The following is a 25194-nucleotide window of genomic DNA, read 5'->3' as shown; positions in this document are numbered from 1 at the left end:
TGGACACAGGTTGTCAACAAAGCACTGTACAAGCTGGTGGTGGCACCGTAATGGTGTAGGCTTTTTTTTTTTAGATGGAATGGGACCCATCGTTTACTGGAAATGGTTGTATTAGGCTACTTGGAGACCAACTGCAGCCATTCATGAACTTCGTAGTCCCCAACAACGATGGAATCTTTATGAATGACAATGCACAATGCCAGCAGGCGACAGTCGTTCGTGATTGCCTTGAAAAACATTCTGGACAATACGAACGAATGACTTGGTCACCTACGTCGCCCGATGTGAATCCCATCGAATATTTAAGGGACGTAATTGAGGGATCAATCATTGCACAAAATCCTGCACTGGCAACACTTTCGGAATTACGGACGGCTATCGAAGCAGCATGGCACTATTTGTGTAGGAGGCTTCCAATCACTTGTTGAGTCCATCCCACGTCGAGATGCTGCACTACACTGGGGAAGAGAGGTCTAATATGATATTGGGGGGTATCTTATGACTTTTGCCACCTCAGTGTATTTAAATTAAGCAGAGTAGCAGGGGAATTATTCTAGCGATTACATATGTCGCAGATGGGGGCATCCACAGATAAGTTGTCTTTGAGAAAGGGCAGAATGTTATGGCTTAACACCTGGCGACGTGCACCATGGAAACGGCTAAGCTGGTCAGCTACTCGCGTGCTACTGTCGTGAGCATCTACGGAAAGTTGTTGAAGGAATGTGAAAACACAAGTAGTCGAAAACGAGTTGGACGTCGGCGCCTCATCACAGAACGTGGAGGTAGGACGTTTGTCCGGTCTGTAAAGCAGGATAGCCAGGTACTTGGGGACACAAGGCGGATATGACAAAATGTAATGCTCGTGTACGCACAAATGTTTAGGAGCACACGCTGAAGGGCCGTAGGCGGAATTTCTCGCCGTGTCTTTTGTTATTCACTGAACGCTACTGATTGCCACGATCGCCAGTGGAGAAGAGGGAGTTTGAATGCGGCGTAGAAGAGACTTGTGTCCCATGAATGTGATGCTATCTTGCCTCGGTAGATGACGATTTCTGAGACTGGTTTCTACACTGAAGTGCCAATAACAATGGTATAGGCATGCGGATTCAAATACAGGGATATGTAAACAGTTAGAATACGGTGCTGCGGTCGGCAACGTCTAAATAAGAAAAAAAGTGCCTAGCTCAGTTGTTAGAACGGTAACTGCTGTTGCAATGGCAGGTTATCAAGATTTAAGTGGGTTGGAACGAGGCATTATAGTCAGCGCACGAGCAATGGGACACAGCGTCACCGCGGTAGTGACGAAGTGGGGATTTTCCCGCAGGATCATTTGACAGGTGTACGGTGCATATCAGGAATCCGGTAAAACATCAAATCTGCGACATCGCTGCGGCCGGAAATCGTGCAAGAACGGGACCAACGACGATTGAAGAGGATCGTTCAACGTGACAGATATGCAACCCTTCCGCAGATTGCTACAGATTTCAACGCTGGCCATCAACAAGTGTCAGCGTGCGAACCATTCAACGAAACAACATCGATGTTAGCTTTCGGAGCCTAATGGACACTCGTGTACCTTTGATGACTGCACGACACAAATCTTTATGCCTCGCCTGAGCCTGTCAACACTGACATTGGACTGTTGATGTCTGGAAAAATTTAGCCAGGTCGTACGAGCCACGTTTCAAATTATATCGAGTGGATGGACTTGTTCAAATGGTATCCTTAGGTTACTGTGGATGGACGTGTACAGGCATGGAGCAAACCTCATGAATCCATGGATCTACCAAGTCGGCAGTTGACTATACAAGCTGGTGGTGGCTCTGTAATAGTGTGGGGCATGTGCAGATGGAGTGATATGGGACCTCTGATACGTCTAGATACGACTCTGAAATGTGACACGTTCGTAAGCATCCTGTCTGATCACCTGCATCCATTCATGTCCATTGCGCATTCCAACGGACTTGAACAATTCCAGTAGGACAATGCAACACCCCACACGTCTAGTGTTGCAACAGAATAGCTTCAGGAACACTTCTGAGTCTATACACTTACGTTGGCCACCAAACTCCGCAAACATGAACATTATTGAGCATATCTAGAATACCTTTCAACGTGCTGTTCAGGAGGTACCTCCACCCGCTCGTACTCTTACGGATTTAAGGACAGTCCTGCAGGATTCATGGTGTTAGTTCCCTCCAGCACTACTTCAGACATTACAGACATTAGCCGAGGCCATGCCACGTCGTGCTGCGGCACTTCTACGTGCTCGCGGGGGCCCTACACGGTATTAGGCAGGTATACCAGTTTTTTTTTTTACTCTTCAGTGTATTTTCAGTTTATTTTTCTCATGAAATCCTCTAAAGTTCCCGAGGTTTTTCGATATACAGGAGAAAAACAAACTGCATATGGAAACTCCTGTCTGAAACAGTCATCCACCGAGGTAATAGAGCATCATATTTGTAGGATATACGGCCTGTCTGCGCCTTTCTTCACCACTAGTGATCGTGGGAATCAGTCGGAATCACTGAATAATAAATTGCGAGACTTCCACGTACGGTCCGTCAGAGTACAGACATCTACATCTGCATCTACATAGATACTCTGAAAATCACATTTAAGTGCCTGGCAGAGGGTTCATCGAACCACCTTCACAATTCCCTATTATTCCAACCTAGTATGGCGCGCGGAAAGGACGAACACCTATATCTTTCCGTACGAGCTCTGATTTCCCTTATTTTATCGTGGTGATCGTTTCTCCCTATGTAGGTCGGAGTCGGCAAAATATTTTCGCACATTGATTTCTGCGGTTATTTCACGCAGTGTTGCTTGCCTGTTAGCACTAACGACTCTACTCAAACGCTGCTGCTCTCGGTGGTTAAGAGAAGGAGAAAGTAGGTGATTGGAATTTCGTGAGGAGATCCCGTCGCAACGAAAAATGCCTTTCTTTTAATGATGTCCAGCTCAAATCCTGTATCATTTCAGTGACACACTCTCCCATATTAAGTGATAATACAAAACGTGCTTCCCTTCATTGAGGTTTTTAGATGTACCTCGTCAGTCCTATCTGGTAAGGATCCCACACCGCGCAACAGTATTCTAAAAAGGGACGGACAAGCGTAGTGTAAGCAGTCTCCTTAGTAGGTCTGTTACATTTTCTAAGTGTCCTGCCAATAAAACGCCGTCTTTGGTTAGCCCTCCCCACAACATTTTCCGTTTGATCCTTCCAGTTTGTTGTTCGTAATTGTAATTCCTAGGTATTTAGTTGGATTTACGTCCTTCAGATTTGACAGATTTTTCTTGCAACCGAAGTTTCACGAAGTCCTTTTAGCGCTCAAATGGATGACCTCACACCTTTCGTTATTTAGGGTCAACTGCCAATTTTTGCGCCATTCAGGTAACTTTTCTAAATCGTTTTGCAATTTTATTGATCTTCTGATGACGTTATTAGACGATAAACGACAGCGTCATCTCCAAACAATCTAAGACGGCTGCTCAGATTATGTCCCAAGTCGTTTATGTAGATAAGGAACGGCAAAGAGCCTTCAACAGTACCTTGGGGAACGCCATAAATCACTTCTGTTGTACTCGATGACTTTCCGTCAATTACTACGGCTTGTGACGTCTCTGACAGGAAATCACGCATCCAGTCACATAACTGAGACGATATTCCATAAGCACGCAGTTTTACTACGAGCCGCTTGTGTGGTACTGTGTCAAAAGCCTTCCGGAAATCCAGAAATACGGAATCCATCTGAAATCCCTTGTCAATAGCACTCAGCACTTCATGCGAATAGAGAGCTAGTTGTGTTTTACAAGAACGATGTTTTCTAAACCCATGTTGACTGTTGTCAATAGACCGTTTTCTTCGAGGTAATTCATAATGTTCGAACACAATATATGTTCCAAAATCCTGCTGGATATCGACGTTAATGGTATAAGCCTGTAATTAAGTCGATTACTCCTACTACCTTTATTGAATATTGGTGTTACTTGTGCGACTTCCAGTCTTTGGGTACGGATGTTTCGTCGAACGAACGGTTGTATATGATTGTTAAGTATGGAGCTAATGCATCAACATACTCGGAAAGGAACCTAATCGGTGTACAGTCTGGACCCGAAGACTTGCTTTTACTAAGTGCTTTAAGTCGCTTCACTACTCCAGGGATATTTACTTCTACGTTACTCATGTTGGCAGCTGTTCTTGATTCGAATTCTGGAGTATTTACTTCGTCTTCTTTTGTGAAGGCATTTCGGAAGGCTGTGTTTAGCAACTCTGAGTTGGCAGCATTTTCTTCGATAGTATTTCCATTGCTATCGCGCAGGGAAGGCATTGATTGTTTGTTGCCGCTAAAATACTTCACATACGACCAGAATCTCTTTGGAGTTTCTGGCAGATTTCGAGACAAAATTTCGTTGTGGAAACTGCTATAAGCATCTTTCATTGAAGTCCGCGCTAAATTTCGAGCTTCTGTAAAAGATCGCCAATCTTGAGGATTTTGCGTCTTTTTAAATCTGGAATGTTTGCTTAGTTGTTTCTGCAACAGTGTTCTAGCCCGTTTTGTATACCAATTTGGATCAGCTCCGTCGTTTGTTAATTTATTTGGTATAAATCTCTCAACTGCTGCCGATACTATTTCTTTGCATTCAAGCCACATATGGTGTACACTTATATTATTAATTTGTAATGCGTGGATATTGTCTTTCAGGAAGGCGTCAAGTGAATTTTTATCTGCTTTTTTGAATAGGTATATTTTTCTCTTATTTTTGGAGGATATTGGTGATTACAATATTTAATTTCGCTATGACAACCCTGTGTTCACTTATCCCTGTATCGGTTTTGATGCTCGGTATTAACTCAGGATTATTTGTTGCTAAGAGGCCAAGTGTGTTTTCACAACCGTTTACTATTCGCGTGAGCTCATGAACTAACTGCTCGAAATAGTTTTCAGAGAATGCGTTTAGCACAATTTCGGATGATATTTTATGCGTACCTCCGGAATTAAACATGTATTTCCGCCAACATATCGAGGGTAAATTAAAGTCACCGCCAACTATTATCGTATGAGTCGGGTAAGTGTTTGAAATCAAAGTCAAGTTTTCTTTGAACCTTAATATATGAATAACAGAAATATATTTCATTAAGCTCGATGAAGTATTGAAGCGATGTCTGATACAGTTTTGTTGTGAGTTTTTTTACATTTTTAAAGGAAATTTCGCCTTCTAGCGCAACATGATAAATTGGTGTTGCTTTTGTTTATTTTTGCTATACCATCCCGGAATTTCACCTTAAAAGTCAAAATTCTCTTTTTGCTACTGATAATGTTTATTTTCGAGTAACAGCAGCAGGATAACTATGTGGAACAAATACATTCCGTATGTTACGAGGCACTTTATATATCCTCTCTCAGCTTCTAGTCGGTTCAAGGCTTACAGTTTCTTGGGGAATCTAGTGAAACACTGATTTTATATGTACACAAAGCGATCCAAATGAAGTTGCGCCCGATAGGTATGCAAATGCACCTAAAGTACAGATAACGCGGATACGATCTTAACTGAACAAGGCTACTAGAAAAATTACCGTAGTCTACACCTACTTGTGATAGTCTACACTACGTATGGCAGTTTTCATGCTTTAGTTCAATGTATGGCAACAGTGTGGACCGATCCCCATGTGGAAGCTCGGAGGAAATTGAACGTTGCCAGTTTGCTTTTGTCATCATCATGCACTCCAATCTCCTGGCGTGATGGCATGGGTTGCCGATGGTCTGGTACATAAAGCACCATAGTCAGCCATTTGGATAGCAAGCTTTACATTTATGACGTGTCAAGACCGATGGCTGTGCCTAAAGATCACCCAAATCCTTATATGCCGTATATATAAAAACAAATGTTTAAGTGCGTGTGCACAACGTATGATCTGAAAAAGTAGTTGCCCAATTTACGCGCGATTGTTTCCAAAGTGATCGGTATTGTCTGTAAGGTTTGTTGCTATATAGCTTTTCCAGCAACAATGTCCCGATTTACCGTTAAAACCGGTTGCCAGAAAAACAATGTTGCAATTACGAGGATATGTGCCCAATACATATATTCCTGTCATTCACTCCGACATGCCATTTCATTTTAAACTCCTAAACTTCCCCATTAGCTTGTCAGTCTGAATGGTCATCAATACAGCAAAAGGTCAGTTATTTCAAATGTGTGGACTAAACATGGAAAATCTGTGCATTTCTCATGCTTAGCTATACCAGTACCTTCCATGCTCATGAATGGGACTGCCAAGCAATTAATCTCTTTTTGCACAAGACAGGAAGACCAGAAATACTGTATATCACGAAGCATTTGAATAAACTTAATCACATTTAACGCAGTGCTGAAGAGGTCTTTCTTTTATTTAAACTGAAGCGCCAAAGATCCTGGAATAGGCATGCGTATTCAAAAACAGAGATATGTAAACTGGCATCGCATATATAAGACAACAAGTGTCTGGCTGAATTGTTAGATGGTTACTGCTGCTACAATGGCAGGTTATCAAGCTATAAGTGGGTTTGAACGTGGTGTTATATTCGGCGCACGAGTGATGGGACACAGCGTCTCCGAGGTAGCGATGAAGTGGGGACTTTTCCCGAGCGACAATTTCACAAGTGTACGGTGAATATCAGGAATCCGGTAAAACATCATATCTCCGACATCGCTGCGCCCGGGAAAGATCCCACAAGAACTGGACCAACGACGACTGAAGAGAATCGTTCAACGTGATTGAAGTGCAACCATTCCGCAAATTGTTGCAGATTTCAATGCTGGGCAATCAACAAGTGTCAGCGTTGCGAACCATTCAGCGAAACATCATCGATATGAGCTTTGGGAGTCGAAGGCCCACTCGTGTAACCTTGATGACTGCACCACACAAAGCTTTACGCCTCACCTGGGCCTGTCAACACCGACAATGGACTGTTGATGACTGGAAATATGTTTCCTGGTCGGATGAGTCTCACTTAAAATTGTATCGAGCGGATGGTCGTGTATGGGTATGGAGACATCCTCAAGAATCCATAACCCTGCATGTCAGCAGGGGACTGTTCAAGCTGATGGAGGCTCTGTAGTGGTGTGGGGCATGTGCAGTTGGAGTGATATGGGATCCCTAATAGGTCTTGATAAAACTCTGACAGATGACACGTACGTAAGGATGCTGTCTGATCACCTGCACCCATTCAGTCCACTGTGCTTTCCGATGGACTTAGACAATTCCAACAGGACAAGGCTACACCCCACACATCCAGAATTTCTACAGAGGGATTCCAGGAACACTCTTCTGAGGTTAAACACTTCTGCTGGCCACCAAACTCCCAGATATGAACATTATTTAACATATGTGGGATGCCCTGCAACGTGCTGTTCAGAAAAGATCTTCATCCCTCCGTACTCTTACGGATTTATGGACAGCCCTGCAGGATTCATGGCGTCATTTCCCTCCAGCACGACTTCAGACATTACTCGAGTCCGTGCCACGTCGTGTTGCGTCACTTCTGCGTGCTCGCGGGGACCCTACACTATTTTAGGCAGGTGTACCAATTTCTTTGGCTCTTCAGTGTATTTTCGTCATGTAGGAGTGTCTGCATCGTCTACGCATATGTACCTCCAATAAATTACATTACAATTGAAAGAGGCATTCCACCGCAGGGGATTAGCCGAGCGGTCTCAGGCGCTGCAGTCATGGACTGTGCGGCTGGTCCCGGCAGAGGTTCGAGTCCTCCGTCGGGCATGGGTGTGTGTGTTTGTCCTTAGGATAGTTTAGGATAAGTAGTGTGGAAGCTTACGGACTGATGACTTTAGCAGTTAAGTCCCATAAGATTTCACACACATTTGAACATCTTTTTGAAAGAGGCATTCCAACGCTTGCCGTGTATCTTCGTTTCTAAACTGTATACACATGATAATAAAATCACTATATTTTCTATGCTTCTTGTTGTTGTAAATTTCATGTCTAGCAGTTTATATCATGTATCGTGATTTTTATTAATTTGTGTATTGATAATGCTTATTTACGTGTTATAAGGCACTATAAAACAGTGAATGTTGGGTACCCGTCCTGGATCATAGTCGAGGGTCGTAAGTGCAATGCTCATTATTAAACCAATTTTTGGTCATACATGACGAACGAGTGGAATACTCGTTCATTTCTCTGATATCTTAAAATTACTGATGATTGAGTTAGGCCTCTGCAAACAATGGTAACGCCATCACAGTGATAACAGTAAGATTATGTGTGCATCAAGTTATATTTATTATTAGTGGGTTGCCTGCCAATGATTCGTATTACGGATGTTTTCCCAAGGGATCTAACTGCTCATTTTAGACACTGCCTAACATGTAGTCAGTTCCAATGGTTGGTTCAAATGGCTCTGAGCACTATGCGACTTAACTTCTGAGGTCATCAGTCGCCTACAACTTAGAACTAATTAAACCTAGCTAACCTAAGGACATCACACACATCCATGCCCGAGGCAGGATTCGAACCTGCGACCGTAGCGGTCTCGCGGTTCCAGAATGAAGCGCCTAGAACCGCACGGCCACACCGGCCGGCAGTCAGTTCCAGTGGGACAATAAATTTTATAAGCAAGTTGAAGGTGTCGCAGTGGGTATCCTTTTATATCCTGCGATCTCGAATTTTTACATCGAAAAATTCGAAGTCAGCTGTACAAAAAGCCAATAAAAACAATGTCGGTAATACCTATTTGTGGGTGGTAAATTTGTGGTTTGGTCACACAGTAATAATGTTTTAGAAGAATTGTTTTGCCAACTAAATCATATAAATCCAAATATCCAGTTTACCATGGAAATTGAAAATGATAATAAAGTATCCTTCTTGGATGCTTTATTTTTCTAACGTAAGAATTTTTCTAACGTAAGATCTTCCAGAAGGTCACATATACAGACTGATAATTGCATAAGAACTCTATCATCCACAACTGAAGGGAGGTGACATTAAATGTCTTATTGACAGACTCAGAATAATTTGGATGCTTGAACACCTGGACGCCGAACTAAAACATTTGAAGCAGGCTTGCGAGAAACATGGCTATTCAGATGAAGAAGTAAGAAAGGTTCTGCGATCAAACAACAATAGGCCAAAGAACAAAGATAAAACATGACGATGGAAGAAAACTGTCTTTCTTCCCTTTATCCAAAAAGTAACTTATCTCACGAGGAAAACTGAGCGAGGTGGCGCAGTGGTTAGCACACTGGACTCGCATTCGGGAGGACGACGGTTCAATCCCGTCTCCGGCCATCCTGATTTAGGTTTTCCGTGATTTCCCTAAATCGCTTCAGACAAATGCCGGAATGGTTCCTTTGAAGGGGCACGGCCGATTTCCTTCCCCATCCTTCCCTCACCCGAGCTTGCGCTCCGTCTCTAATGACCTCGTTGTCGACGGGACGTTAAACACTAATCTCCTCCTCCTCCTCCTCCTCCTCACGAGGAAAAATTTACAGAAACGTAACATCAGATTGGAATTTAGATCAGCTAAGGAAATATGTCAAGCATTCCGATCTGTGAAGGATAAACACCCTCCTTATCGACTTGTAGGATACATAGGATTTCGTGTTCTTGTAAAAGGTCTACATTGGGCTTACCTAGTGAAGTGTGAATACAAGACTGTCTTTGCCGACTAGGGAAAAAAGAAAAATCACCTGCTCCAAGGCACACTCTTCATTTAGGAAATCATGAATTGAAGTTTCATGAAACCAACATTTTATCTACAATGACAAACAATTGCCCACAGCTCCCGGCTATATGGAGAAGCCATCGAAATAATCCGCCAACTGTATAGACAAGTATTTATCTATGACAGGCGGCAATCGACAATTAAGTTTTTTCTATCTTTGATGAGGATTATCTCTGCTGGTCACTTACGAACTAGACCATGCCAATTTTACACAGAAGTCGCTCTCCGACATCTGACTCATGAGCTGACCAGAATAAGTGTATCCAGGAGCAGCTGCGATGATGCACAGCGTAGTCATGGATGAAATGTCAGGAACTGAAAAGTTTCTTGGGCAACAGCGATCCAGCCAAGAAGACGCACCAGCAATCATGACATCAGGTTGTGAAAAATTTCATTGTTGTTCATGATTTCTGATATAAATTCCATAGAGGGAGGGCAGTGGCTTCTTACTGGTCACATTTTCGCAATTACATCTCCACTCATGTGGCTACTCATGAATTGCAGCTTCCTCCAAACTAGCACGGAGTTGGGCGGGCTGCCTTTATACTGCCAAACCACTTTTTGATATGCATGTGTCTGCCTTCCCTTGAAGTGAGGGATTTCCTCAGCAAGAAGAAATATTAGTCATCAAAGTACTGTTTGTTGATGGACAGACAACTACTAATCCGCGAGTAGCCGGATACCGGGGCACACGTAAGGAAAACAGAACAGAAACGATAACGATACAAGGCAGGAAGACTCCCTGCGGACGGATGTCAAACCCACGCTGGTGTTTAGTGAAAGAACTGACCGAACGGCGGACCCTACGCAACAAGTGCAAGTCAATAACAATCTAGGCAACAACGAAGCTCAGCAAACATTCGACTCAACGCTGTCAACAGGTCAAGTTCAAGCCACAATCCAAATCGAGAGCTAAGAGGAAACCCAATACCAAAGCCAAGTCGTCGACGAATAGTCAACAGCACGGTGGAGATAGTAACGAACGCTATCAGACGAAGTAAACTAGAGTCTGAGGGTAAAAGTGCAGCTGTATTTACGCCGGTCGCGAGGTACAATATTGGCACCTGTATTCACGCCGCGAGATGTTGGCGCACTCACTAGGCGAGTGCAGCACTGTGGAGACACTGCCCTGTATCGTCCATCGAGGCCCATTTGCTGTGGCAGTCATTCAACTTCCGCGTAGCCCGATACTAAAAAAACTAAATGCCTCATATGTTTCTCTTGCACTCACTCTGCCTTAAACTGATGCATGCATGCCACTAACCTGCTAATATTCATCCCTTTAACGGTCATCATTGGTCTTCTGCCTACTCCGTGCGAGGTGTATGAATGACGCCGCGACTTATGGGCATCTCCGGCGGTACCTCGAAAGAGTACCGCCCTTCGATAACTGCATAGCTACTTACCGAAGTGTTAGATGTTCCAGGACCAGCCAGCCAGCCGTCCAGCCGTCCAGCCATCCAGCCAGCCAGCCAGCCGTCCCACCAGCAGCAGCCCCTGCGGTCGCCCTCCCACTGGCAGCAGCGGAGTGGGGCTTTGGCCCCAGTGTCCGTCTTCGTCCATCATCTTCGTCCATTTTTGTGAGTTCCCTATTTTCGTCTCTTGTTTTGTCTGGTCTTGTTATTTTCCTCCGTTCCTCTTGTATAGTGACAACCCCCACCACCACTACCATCACCACCGCCATTGTATACACCTCTCCCTCTGCCACCACCACCATGATGACGTGGTGTGCTCAATCGCACCCCCTTTCCATCCCCTGCTTCTCACCCTCCCTTCTCCTTTGCTCTTCATAGCCCTGTTCCCTGCTCCTTCCTCCTTAGCCTCCTCCTCTGATTCCTTCCCTCCACTCCCTCACCCTGTTCCAGCCATCTCTGCAGCCCCTGCCAGGGTAGTGGCCCAGAGGGCCACGGCCCCCACCCCGCTCTTGCTGTCACCATCGTCATCCTCATCCTCATCGTCATCGCTATCGCCATCGCCACCACCGTCACCATCCCCCTCTTCAGCGCCAGGACCAGCATCCACGCCGGGACCTGCCACCTCCCGCCATCTCCCAGTTGCTCCCATCCCACATGCCTCTTCTCACGCTCAGGTCACTGTTAAGTGCCCCAGAGGCACTGCTGCCTCCTCTGCTCCCAAAAAGTCCCATCTTCGTCCTCCTCCCTCCCCCCCCCACAGGATGCCATGGATGTCTCCTCGCCTGTCCCTTCGACCCCTCCACTTCGTCCTCCTCCTCCCCCTCCTCCTACAAATACCTCTGGTCCCGTCCTGATTCCTCACTCCTCGAGGCCCAGAACCACCCCTCCCCCCTGGCAACTCCTGAACTCACCATGCCTGTCCGCCCTCTGGATGCCTCCACCCCTCCTGGCAACTCCCACCGCCCCCCCCCCCCACTGCCGAAGACATCATCAGGTTTGTCACCATCGTCCTCCAGAATGTCCACCCGTTCCATCACCCCCAAACCCCCCCAGCAGGTATCCCTCACCGCATGATCCGTCTTCCACCTTAACACTTATGCCACCTATTCCCACAACCAAGCCCACTTCACCTTCTCCCGTCTCGACAGCCTTGTCTAAATTCCTGTCATGGCATGACAGCACCGTATCTTGTTTAACAATATCCACCCCCTACCCACCAACAAGAACCTCCTTATGCATACCCTCACGACCCACCATGATTATGCCTTCCTCTTAAACAAAACCTTTCTGCAGTCCCAGCATACTCTACACACATTACCCTACCTCCTCCACCACTCCAATAATCCTCTCCCAATAGCGTGTGGTGGAGTAGCCATTGGCCACCACCGCCAGATCCCTGTTTGGCTCCAACCCCTCCTTCTTGACCCCACAGAACACCTGATCCTTAGTCTCTTCTTCCCCGGCGTCACCATTACCTGCGCCACCATCTATGTATGCCCCACTGCCCCTATTACTTTTGACTTCATTTCCCACATTGACTGTACCTTCTCCTCCTACATGATTGTCGCCGACCTCAACATCCACAGTTGTTCTGCTGCCCAGTTACGGCGGTGGCATCGGTTCCTCTCCACCCTCCCAGGTGACGTCATTCCCATCCCCAGCACACCCGCCCTGAATCCAATACCACTCCCGATGTCATCTGTAAGTAGGCTGTTTAGGATTTTATATTGGTAACGCCATGGAGCGCTCTATACGAAAATCACTGGCTGTGCTGTGTGCAGTCTGTGGCTGGGTGGCATTGTTGTAATATTCGCCATTGTAGTGTTGGGCTGTTGGCTGTTAACAGCACATAGCGTTGCGCAGTTGGAGGTGAGCCGCCAGCAGTGGTGGATGTGGGGAGAGAAATGGCGGAATTTTGAAATTTGTAAGACTGGATGTCATGAACTGCTATATATATTATGATTTTTCAACATTATTAAGGTAAATACATTGTTTGTTCTCTATTAAAATCATTCATTTGCTAACTATGCCTATCAGTAGTTAGTGCCTTCCGTAGTTTGAATCTTTTATTTAGCTGGCATTAGTGGCGCTCGCTGTATTGCAGTAGTTCGGGTAACGAAGATTTTTGTGAGGTAAGTGATTTGTGAAAGGTATAGGTTAATGTTAGTCAGGGCCGTTCTTTTGTAGGGATTATTGAAAGTCAGATTGTGTTGCGCCAAAAAATATTGTGTGTCAGTTTAAACACAGTCATGTATGATATTTCTAAGGGGACGTTTCATATGTCGACCCTTAGCCGAGGATACCTCACTGGAATCTTCTGATTTTTTCTTGTAGTTTGTGTAATTAGTGTAGATTTTGTTTATTGCTAGCGCGTAATTGTAGAGAGAATCTTCTTTGTAGTTGCAGTCTTTCATTGTTGTACATTAAAACAGGTGTGGCACGCATGTAAAATTCCACCAAGTATTCCGCAGCTGCGCTTGCAGTTAACTAGATATTATTTTCAGTGCTATGTTAATGTGTTCTCTTATTTTTGCTCTTCAAATTGTGTTTTTATGTGTTGTCGTATGAAATATTGTGACAATAATGGCGTGTGAAAAACGTAATACTAGGCTCCAAAGTAAACTGAGAAATGACAGTGAAGACGAAAGCAGTGTGTTAGCGCCACCATATAATGAATTAACTAATGTTCAAAGTAGTAATTTGGTAATTGTGCATAGGGAAATGGAGCGAGCTGCAAATAATGGTGTAGGCAGTGAAACAATTAGTGAACAGGGAAGCATTATCGATCGATCGGTCGGCAACAGCTCGCCTCAGGATTCCGAAATGACAGGACACAATCTTGCAAATACTGTAGATTCAGCTTTTGCGTCCTCACCGTTTTCTCAAATAAATCAAGACACATTTTCTGCTTTTCAAAATGCGAATATTGCCGGTTCAAATGCACTGGCGAATAGCACTGAGGCACATGTTTCAGACACCAGTGCACTGTTATTACAGTTAATGCAACAAATGGGACAAAGTCTACAAAAGTTAGACACAACGCTTGAACAAAATCAGAAACAAATGGAACAAAATCTTCGGAAGTTAGACGCCACACTTGAACAAACACGTGAAGATTTAACTACTGAGTTACATAACATTGAATCGAAATGTCAAAAAGTCTGCAATGACGTAAAAACACAAATTTGTGAGCATTTCCAACATATTTTTTCGCGTCATGAAAATGCATTACAGAATCACGGAGCAGCCATAAAAGAACTGCAAACTATTGTTCATGAAAATCACGACACCTTGCAAGCTAAAATTGACTCAGTTGCATCTACCGATTCGGTTACGCGACTTGCAAAAACTCAGGAAAACTTAAAGGACACAGTAGATACGATTTCAACACAAATGGACACTCTCAAACTTGGTTCAGAAAAACACACAGAGGAAATAATTTCACTAACGGATAAAGTAGCCGAACTTTCAGATCAGTTCACTAACTTATCTACAAAAGTAGATGATGATCTGAATGACACAAGACCTGTAGCCTTCACGGACACTGAAGAGTATGAACAAATTAGAAAATTGAAACAAAATCAAAATCAAATCAATACACAGTACAAAAGAGAAATCCGGGAAGTACAAGATCAGTTGGCACAAGTAATACAAGAATTACATATTTCAGAGGACACTCGCGCTCCAGTACGGGAAGAGGGACATAGAAATACGGAACAACCACAAAATAAAAACACAGGACACTTTGGAAATTATGAAAGAAATTGGCAAGGCGCGTTGGATTTTTAGATGGAACCCTCGAAACGAAGTAACAATAAGCGATGTGCGACTCGCCGACTCGATGATTTTGACTATAAGCTGTTCATTACTACACGTAAATTCAAAACATTTAAGAATTCTGACAACGACATTCATCCACAAGCATGGCTTCATCAATTCTCTCATTGTTTTCCTCCCAACTGGTCATTGGAGCACAGGTTAGAATTTACGTGTGGTTACTTGGAGAATGAACCATCTGTAAGAATGCGATCGGTCATTCACGGTTGTCACAGTGAAGGAGAATTTTATCATGCCTTCCTCTCAGCGTATTGGTCTCAAGCTACACAAGACCGAGTAAAACATAGCATCATCATGATGAAACGTTTCGAACAATCTGAATTTTCCAGTCTTATGAAATATTTTGAAGACATGTTGCACAAGAATCAGTACTTGTCAAACCCATACAGCCCCTCAGAACTCATCCCCATTTGCTTAATCAAATTGCCTGAACGTTTACGACATATTATTTTAGCAGGACGTTGAAAAGACGACACTGAAGCTTTTCAGGAACTGTTACAAGAACTGTAAATTGACACTGACAATCGCGGAACCCGAAAACAGGAGCACAACAATTACAGGTCACATCCGTCTCAATTCTGCGATGACAGAAATAATAACTGGACACGACAAGGCTATTCTCACAACACAAATCGTGACCAAAACAGACACCACCCGTATGACAACCACTGGCAGAGTAATAGTTGCAGAGAAAGATCGCATTTCTGTAGTAATGAATATGGTAGAGATAACCATGGAAACAGACAATATGGGAACCAAAACAATTATTATCAAGGGAGACAGAATAACTTCAGACGCAACAGTTCGGCGCACAGTTATGATTCAGGGAGAAATTCTCCACCACGTGACGGACAAGGAAGAAACTACGGAATCTACCGACATGACGATAGGCGATATATTCGTAACGACAGACCTGAATTGCATCAGAAATGGCGGGATTTAAACAGGGCAGGGTCTTCTCGGCAAGGTGAATTTGTAGAAGTTAGGTCTCATAATCCCAATAACGACGCGCGCCAACAAAGAGACAGACAATGACTCGCACCGCAGGCAGCCGCGTGCGCCGGCTGGCTCGGAAAAATTACATAGACGCTAACCTTGAGAAAAATTCCAGTATTCTTTACCGACGTATACCACGTGATAATTGTGTCGAAGTTGAAACACTGCGTACTAGGAAGAGTAAAGGTTTACACCACATTTCACATGTAAAATCGTTTATTGATAGATAAACTGCTTTTTAACTTTGTCTTTGCCATAAAACGTTTCACTTCACATTTCTAGTATGCATTGTCTAACTTAGAAACTGTTACCATGCAACAATGTTTGAAGTTAAATATCCAATCAAGAACCAAGAGAACTTATTTCAACATAAATGACGAATGCATTGTTATAGTGAACAAACGACACAGTGTTGTTATTTGTACATTCTTGCTTGTTAGTTGCACGATTACATAGCGACTTAAGCCTCACATACTTAGAACATTTACCAGTACTGCTAATGGGATTTTAATGCAACATTTTGGTTTACTTGAAAATACGTTCTGGATTTAAAGTACTTTCTGTGAGATACCAGATGACACAGTGGTTAGTTTATGTGACAGCTACACGATTTTATCATGATGCTACTAATGAGTGACAATTTACAATGTTGCTTTTGCGGTGTATCTGTTTTATATCTGCACAGTTTTTATGAATTCTTCTGGAAGGTAAAACATGTTTTAGTAGTAAATTTTGTGGTATAGCTACAAGGAGACAGCCTTTTCCGTAACACAACAATACGTTACAGCACAGTACTTTCTTCATCATGGCAATAAGCGTAATATCTAAGATATCTATACGCAAAGCATTTCACTTTTGTTTATCATGAGGTAAGTACATTGACTTCTGCAGAACTTAGCTTTCGGAGGACAATAACTACGACACTTCCACAGAGATTATCTTACAACAAGACGCACAGTTTAGCGCTACAGTACACGTATTTGAGTGATTAATTTTGTACTTAAATCATTTATTTTTAAAGAGATTTAAAGTACAATGATACAAAGGTTTTCCGTGATACATTTCATTCCATTGCTGTAATCTGTAACACCTGAGGGTACAATTGCATGAATCCTCAGGGGGGTACACGCTTACTTTGTGTACCATGTGTGTGGCAAGCACAAGGAGCCATAGCTAATATGGTATTTGCTTATACAACTTTACACATCGGTACCATATTTCTCCAACACAGAATTACACAGCTATCTGATTATTTAACAGAGAAACAAAAAAAAATTTTTATGTCAGTGGTACATGTTTACACAATTACACAGTTCGATAATTTCACACTTATGAAATTGTATTTTGTCTGTACTATGTGAACTGTTCATATTTTTTCGGAACCATTGTGATAATATGAGAGCTTAGAATGATGTATTTGGTACGGGATCATGATTTTTAAAGTATGTTTGAGGCAGATGACACTTTTGACATGAGCAGAGAATTTTTTTTAGGTTTTGAAGTTATTGGAGGAGGCTACGACGATTTTGAGAGTTGACTGAGGTGTTATGATGTTATTATTACGATGACTATGTGTGTTATGCTGTTGCGATATGTTTATGATCAGTAAGCTGATGCTATATGAGTTATTTGATTATGCTATGTATCTGTTATGATGAAATATTGAAGAAGTGTCGACGAATAAGGTAAGGAATAATGAGTAGTGGTTAGGGACTCTGGTTTGTGAAAAAGGTGTTGGAAACCAAGAATGGTACTTTAAGAGTTATGAAATGTATTTAAATGCGTGAATGTATTACAATGACGCCGAAAATTTTTTGGACACTGTTATATCAAAAGGATTTTGTTTCTACAGATTTGTAACGCAGATTCTTGACCTGTGAAATATTTTTATATGAGACTGTCACTGTAGCGGAAACTGCTGTCGTAAATACTTCGGTAAGAAAGTTAAGTGACCACCTTTCACGTAATGCGTCGTGGGCACCCAGCTGCGCGACAGACGCCTGGAAAAAAGCCATTAGTGTGTGCCTTTCAGAGGCACAGCTGGAGAAAAAAAGAGAGACTATTAACCTCGCTATTGACAGTTCTTTGTGGGAAGCATCGCAAATACGACACGCTCAAACTTGAAAACATGATTACACTGTGGAGCTCGTAATTTATGATATTTACTAAAATGCCTCATGAAATGATGAGAAACATTTCACATCTATTGTCTTGCTAGTTGAAAGATTGTTTACTGCATTATGAAATGCCATATGGCTAGTGAATGACGTTTCACGCCTTGCTTTGCCTATTTTGTTTAATATCTAGTTTCTAGCTGCACTGCAGCATTGGTTAAAATAAAATTTTATAGATGTACTAATATAGGTATTTTATGCCTACAGATCCAGTAAATAAATAATTTAATGATCTACTACAAAAAAAAAAAGGGGGAGCACAAAAAGACATTTCCCTTCACAGGAAGTGCATAGATAATTTTTGTCAATGACTTGGTACATTTTTGGTACAGTAAGTAAAGGTGATGCATCACTCTAGTGTTCAGATGTGACATAGGTATTAGACATGGCCATTTTTAGTGTAATATTATTTCTGCTTGAGCTTTGTCATATTTAGGTATAAGTTATTGCATTTGCTGCTGCTGTTTGCCAGGCATAGTGCTACTGAATTTCACTATGTATTAAATGGTTAAGCCAGTTTTACTACGGATTTATTTTTCTTGTTTGCGGCGCATTGCCTTGTATTAGTTGTAATATTGCATTTGCTTTGCTAATTTATGCTGCTTGCTTTGGCAATTTGAATTTTTTTCATTGCTGTTTGTATTAATTGTTTTGTGCTGCTGCATTGCCTCGTTCCTTAGTTTAGCATCTGAGCTCAGTAGATTGAAGTTAGCTTATGACAGGGTAGGCTATATAAGAGAACGAGTTGTAATGAATGGAAAGAAATGCATTGAGAAGCTGTAAGAAAATGGTTTGGCCAAAAAAGTATTTAAAAGATGATATGAACAAAAAAGTAGGGTTCATGGACAACAGGTTTAGGTAGGATTTTCTTGGAAATAAATGATGAGGTAAGATAATGGAAAATAAATAATGAGGTAAGAAATATGTGAACATATAAATACAGAAAGCATGCTTGGATAGGATTTTTTTTGTTGGAATCAAATGCTGAAATAAGACGAAAGATCTATGGAATAAAGTTTTGGTTTGGACTGCAGTAACAAATGTTACACTGAAAACAAACCCTGTCCTGTATTTTTGTGTTATTACACTATATGAATTTGTGTTTTTCCTGTCTTAATGTGTTTAGCTAATAAGAGTTATGTTGTAGAATTTTTCTATTAATATGTTATTTACTTTGTAAAGATGTTTAGACATTATTTATTCTGTTTTTTTTTTAATGCTCATGTGTGAAGTTGATGTATCGAAAGTTATTCTGATCTTTTATGTATGTACTCATGTCATAATTCCTGTAACAGTGATGTATATGTTATTTCGATTCTTTAGTAAAGCTTGTACTAAAAATGTTATCTGTAATGTTATGTTCTTTAATGATGTATTTTGCACCTTTGTTATTGTATTCTTATGTTATAAAATTGTAATTGAAACCAGTTCATCAAATTATTAACTTGTAAGTTCCATTTCACTGCACACGTTTCTGTTGGTCATAGTATATGGACAATATGTGAGAAGTAGGGACTGTTAGTGTTTGCACGTGTGTTAATAATTCAGCAAAGGACTGGATAACAGCATTTCTGGTTCCAAGGACAATTCCAAAAACTTTGTGAGTGCACAAGTAGTGGTTATGGACTTGCTATATTATCTGCAAAACTCTTCAATGGTGATTGTGCACCTGCACAGTCACAACAGATGGCTGCTGGCCATCTCTACAAGGACTACAGTGGGTCTGCATCTTTGATGACCCACCAATACCATTATTTCTACGAGGACTACAGTGGGTCTACACCTTTGCTGACTCACCAGTACCATTATTTCTACAAGGACTGCAGTGGGTCTGCACCTCTGGTGGCTCACCAATACCACAATCTCTACCAGGACTACAGTGGGTCTTCTCTGTGATGACCTACCTACCAATATTCCTCAAAACGTCGAATGACTCTGCTGTGGGTTTCCTCTGTTTTGGCCCATTACCTGCCTGCATGTGAAGAGTCAGCACTGTCTTTCCGTTAGAAGGACAACACTACTTCTTCAAGACTGCATGGAAATCCACTACTTCCACGTGCATTTTCTTTTACTGCTCAGACTTTGAGAAAAACACTGCTATTTTACTGTGATCAACGACCAGGACTGTCTTTATGGAATGTGAGAAAATTTTAGCTTTTGACCAACATTGTATCAATAAGTGTGTGCATTTAATTTCTCTGTTATTGTAATTGTACAAAAATTTTAACAAATATGTATTGGCCAGTGCCCAAAACTATTTGTAAAATTTTTTGTGGGGACCATGGGGGCTATGAAAGTAGGCTGTTTAGGTTTTTATATTGGTAACGCCATGGAGCGCTCTATATGAAAATCACTGGCTGTGCTGCGTGCAGTCTGTGGCTGGGTGGCATTGTTGTAATATTCGCCATTGTAGTGTTGGGCTGTTGGCTGTTAACAGCGCATAGCGTTGAGCAGTTGGAGGTGAGCCGCCAGCAGTGGTAGATGTAGGGAGAGAAATGGCGGAATTTTGAAATTTGTAAGACTGGATGTGTTGAACTGCTATATATATTACGATTTTTCAACACTATTAAGGTAAATACATTGTTTGTTCTCTATTAAAATCTTTCATTTGCTAACTATGCCTATCAGTAGTTAGTGCCTTCCGTGGTTTGAATCTTTTATTTAGCTGGCAGTAGTGGTGCTCGCTGTATTGCAGTAGTTCCGGTAACGAAGATTTTTGTGAGGTAAGTGATTTGTGAAATGTATAGGTTAATGTTAGTCAGGGCCATTATTTTGTAGGGATTATTGAAAGTCAGATTGTGTTGCGCTAAAAAATGTGTGTCAGTTTAAACACAGTCATGTATAATCTTTCTAGGGGGACATTTCACATCCTCTCCTCCCCTAACGTCCTTGGCCGCCTAGCGGTAGACGTCCTTGACCATCTCGTTGTCCTCCTCACCGTTTCAGATGGTCGACGCCTCTGCCCCAATCCTCGCATCGACCTTCCCCCAAAATTTGGCCATGATTAATCCCGTGTTGACTGGAATGCCTACCAGCATACCCTCTCTACCCATTTCGATGACCATTTCCTCGCCTACCACCACCCTGATGATGTTACCCATACTGCCTACTTTCTCCAGCAGACCTCGTCTGAGGCCGTGGAGGCCCACGTCCCCTCCGTCGTCATCCACCCGCATCGTCCCACTTTACACTCACTGGCCATCCTCCTCTTCCATGAATCCTGCCGTCTGTACCATGCCTTCCTTCAGACGCACGAGTGGGACACACTACAACACCACTGGCAACTACAACACGTCAGATACTTTCTCGCACCTGAGAAACGCCGGGACTGGCGCCAGACATGCACCTGTCTTAATGCTTCCTACCTATCAACTCGTCCAAGTACTGGTCAGCCTTCCACAGCCTTACCAGATCTAACCCCCCCCCTACTACCCACTCCTTCATGATGACCGCCCCTTCCCTGACAACCTTAGTAACGCCAATCATGTTACCTCCTACCTCTCTGCCTCTCTGATATCTTCAAACCTCCCTGATGATCCCCATTCGACTACTCACTCTTCCCTGATGTCCACGATCGAACTGACACCTCTGTCCTTCCTCTCTCTCCTGGCTTCCAGTAATTGGGCAACATTACACACAACGAACTCAATGCCCCCATCACAACTCAGGATATTATCCTTACACTCTGCACAAAATGCAACACCATGCTCGGTCACGATCGTGTTACCTATCGCCATCTCCATGAAGGTCCCGCCTCCTTCCTCTCCACCCTGGCCAAACTCTATTATGTGGCCTTGTCCACCATCTTCTACCTCGACCTACGGAAAACTTGCCAGATGCTGACGCTCCTCAAACCCGATAAACCGATGTCCACTGTCTCCTCCTACCACCACATCAGCCTTACCTCAGTCTTCAGCTATGTCCTGGAAACCATCCTTACCCAATGCATCTACCAGCATCTCTGCCAGCACCGCCTTCTTTCCGTTACTCAGTGTTGGCTTTTGACCATACTTCTCTACCGATGACCTTCTCCTTCACCTCACTCATCTCCTCTCTGAACAGCTCAACTCCTGTCGCTCCACCATCTTCCTCTCCCTCATCCTTGAATGTGCTTACAACCGTGTATGGCATTCTTGTGTCCTCTTCAAGCTCCAAACCTTCACCCTTCCTATCAACTACGTCCATCTGATCGGGTCCTTTCTTTCCCAACATCCTTCCTATGTCACCATCCATAACACAGATTCCTACACCTTCTACCCCAAGGTTCCGTCTTCTCCCCTCTCCTCATCCTTCTGTATACGACGGACATGCCGCTGCCTTCACCCCCTGTTCACTTTCTCTAGTATGCCGATGACACCACCTTCCTTGACCTCGCCCCCACCCTGCAATGCTCCCAACACCTTCTCCAATCCCATCTTGACAGGTTCACCGCTTGTTGTAACCAGTTGTTGCTCAAGGTCAATCCTTGCAAGACCCAGGTGATCCTTGTAGGCACAACTACCCCTTCCATCCGTCTCCTCGACTTCTAAATTACCATCCTATCACCCTCACTCCCACCCTCAAGTACCTTGGGGTCACCCTTGACCGTCGCCTCTCCTCGACTTGGCCGCACATGGGGGGGGGGGGGGGGTTAGATCTGGTAAGGCTGTGGAAGGCTGACCAGTACTCGGATGAGTTGATAGGTAGGAAGCATTAAGACAGGTGCATGTCTGGCGCCAGTCCCTTCACCATCCTTGACACCTATAAATCCCTGATCTGCCCTATCCTCTGCTACACTCATCCTGCCTGGATCTCCACCCCTCCTGCCGTTGGGTCAGTATGTGAACACTTGTGGGGGGGGGGGGATGCTACGGATTTCCATGTTCAACAATGTACGATGAATGGTGTGCTCTGAATCATTCGTGCGTGCACCAGCATTATGCTCTTTGGCAGAAATCACCAACTATCCTAGTTTACAGAGCAGAGATGCCTCCGAATCCCACCTTCTGTGAAGAGTCGTGGTCGTATAACTATTTAGCACCTAGTGGTGGTTTCACTGTCCTTCTACCTCTTTCTGTAGATGCTCACGACAGTGGCACATGAACATTCGACCAGCTTCACCATTTTCAAGACAGTCGTTCACAGGCTCCATGTAATAATAATCTGCCCTTGGTCGAAGTGGTTTATCTCAATTGATTCCCAATTTGCAGCCATTTCTTTGCTAGGGTGATCCCCAGTCCATGTCCGCTCCACTTACATACTTTTATTACTGCGTCATGCGCTCGCCACACCACCAGGCAGCATCCAACGCTGTGGTGCGCAGTGTTCTAATGTTTTGGCTGATCAGTGTATGTTCTGTTAATATTTAGTTTTTGTAAAGTCAACATCGAGTGGTGTCTCATGGTTTCATAGTGTCCCAAAACTGCGGCTTTCCTCCCATTCTCGAAATAGCATCTGAAATTTTCCTGACAAAACTCAGCTTTCTATGTTTTGTGCACAATGGTGCCTACTTGGACTTCGCTAAGAACAGCGTTCCTTCTCATTCCGCTTCTGGGTTGTAAAAGCGGTCACAGCTGGGGGCCCTACTTCACAGGAGATCTTATCTGTACTTGGCTACGGCGCTTCAGACTCCCAATAGCGGCGCTATCAACCTCCGAGCTGTTGATCTGTCCGCCTCGCGGCACTCCCTTCCGAGAACTGCTGCAAGTGAAGTGGCGTATGTGACTCCACGGCTCTGTCACCTTATCCCAACCTGCTTTTAAGGTCATATTATTTATATGAGGCATCAAATTCCAATAAAAGTGCAAACGAAGAGTAAATTACCTTAGTCAGCCACCGACAATCCCTAGAACTGTTATGTATCACATTTCTGTGTCGATTAATCATTTAGATGTGATAAGTGGTTGAATTATGATTTTATATACGGTATGGGACTGTTTATGGAAAAAAAACAGACATGTAACAGTTTCCATTCTTTTCTAAACTAAATAGTTCACATTTCACTTCAAAGTCACATTCCATACAAATACATTTAGAAAATACGTTCTAAATTATAGATATACATTTTTAGTAATAGTCTGTGGAGTCTTGCCCACTCATCTCGTATAGGGTGCCTAAAGAATGCTGCGTTCTCGGAATGCTATACAACAACTCAAGCAAATAACATTAATAGTTTTATTTCAATAAAGCACATTGAAAATACTTAACTCTGGAATGACAATGGGTCGCAAGCGATGGGCGACATGCAAACAAATAATGATTTTCGATATAGACAATATCCAAACAAGCAGTGGATTAGGATTACTAATATCTGTTCTCATAACATTCTCTGCTAGGCCGTGGTAATGCTCTGCAAATATTGTCGACTAATGGCCGGCCGAGGCTGGCAGGAGTGGCGTTTATATACACTTCTTGCAGAGGTCGCTCCTGTCGTGACGCTGCCGTTGTCAGTGAGCTATTGGCTGACGTCGCCTCACTGCCTTCTCTAGTCTTGCCTTCTTCCTCTTCGTTCCGCCACTTGTGGTTACACCAGAACAGATTCTTCTTTTTCAGAAATGTGTTTCTTGCTATGACAAGTCTGCATTTTATACAACCAAAACGACTCGTTATTTCTCTCCCCAAATAGCAAAAATAATCTTATTATGAAAATTAGTAAATATTCCTGTACTGAGTAGAATAAACGATAGTTTTCCTCAGTGTTCAGGTACATTGGATCACTGAAATATTTATTTTAAGCCTACGACTTATTTTCAGAATTTAGTTCGTTAAACAAATAAATGATAGCCATATTACACAATTTAATATAAAAACTGAAACAACGTATATTGTAAACATGATTCTTATAATGAATATTGCCACCGCACAAAATGCTAGAACGACGTAGTGATGATTTTTGGTTTAGGACTGGTAGATTTCAATCCCAAAATATCATTTTCAAAGAATTCTAACAGAACTCTTGTTAAAATGTTTGAAACTTCGAAACTGAAACGATGGAATATTCGCTGCTAGCCTATCGACTTAATTTCACTGACTTTCACATATATGCATACACTCCACCTCTTACATGTA

This window comes from Schistocerca serialis, chromosome 3 (genome assembly GCF_023864345.2).
Source record: "Schistocerca serialis cubense isolate TAMUIC-IGC-003099 chromosome 3, iqSchSeri2.2, whole genome shotgun sequence".
NCBI lineage: Eukaryota > Metazoa > Arthropoda > Insecta > Orthoptera > Acrididae > Schistocerca > Schistocerca serialis.
Note: the sequence above shows the minus strand (reverse complement) of the source record.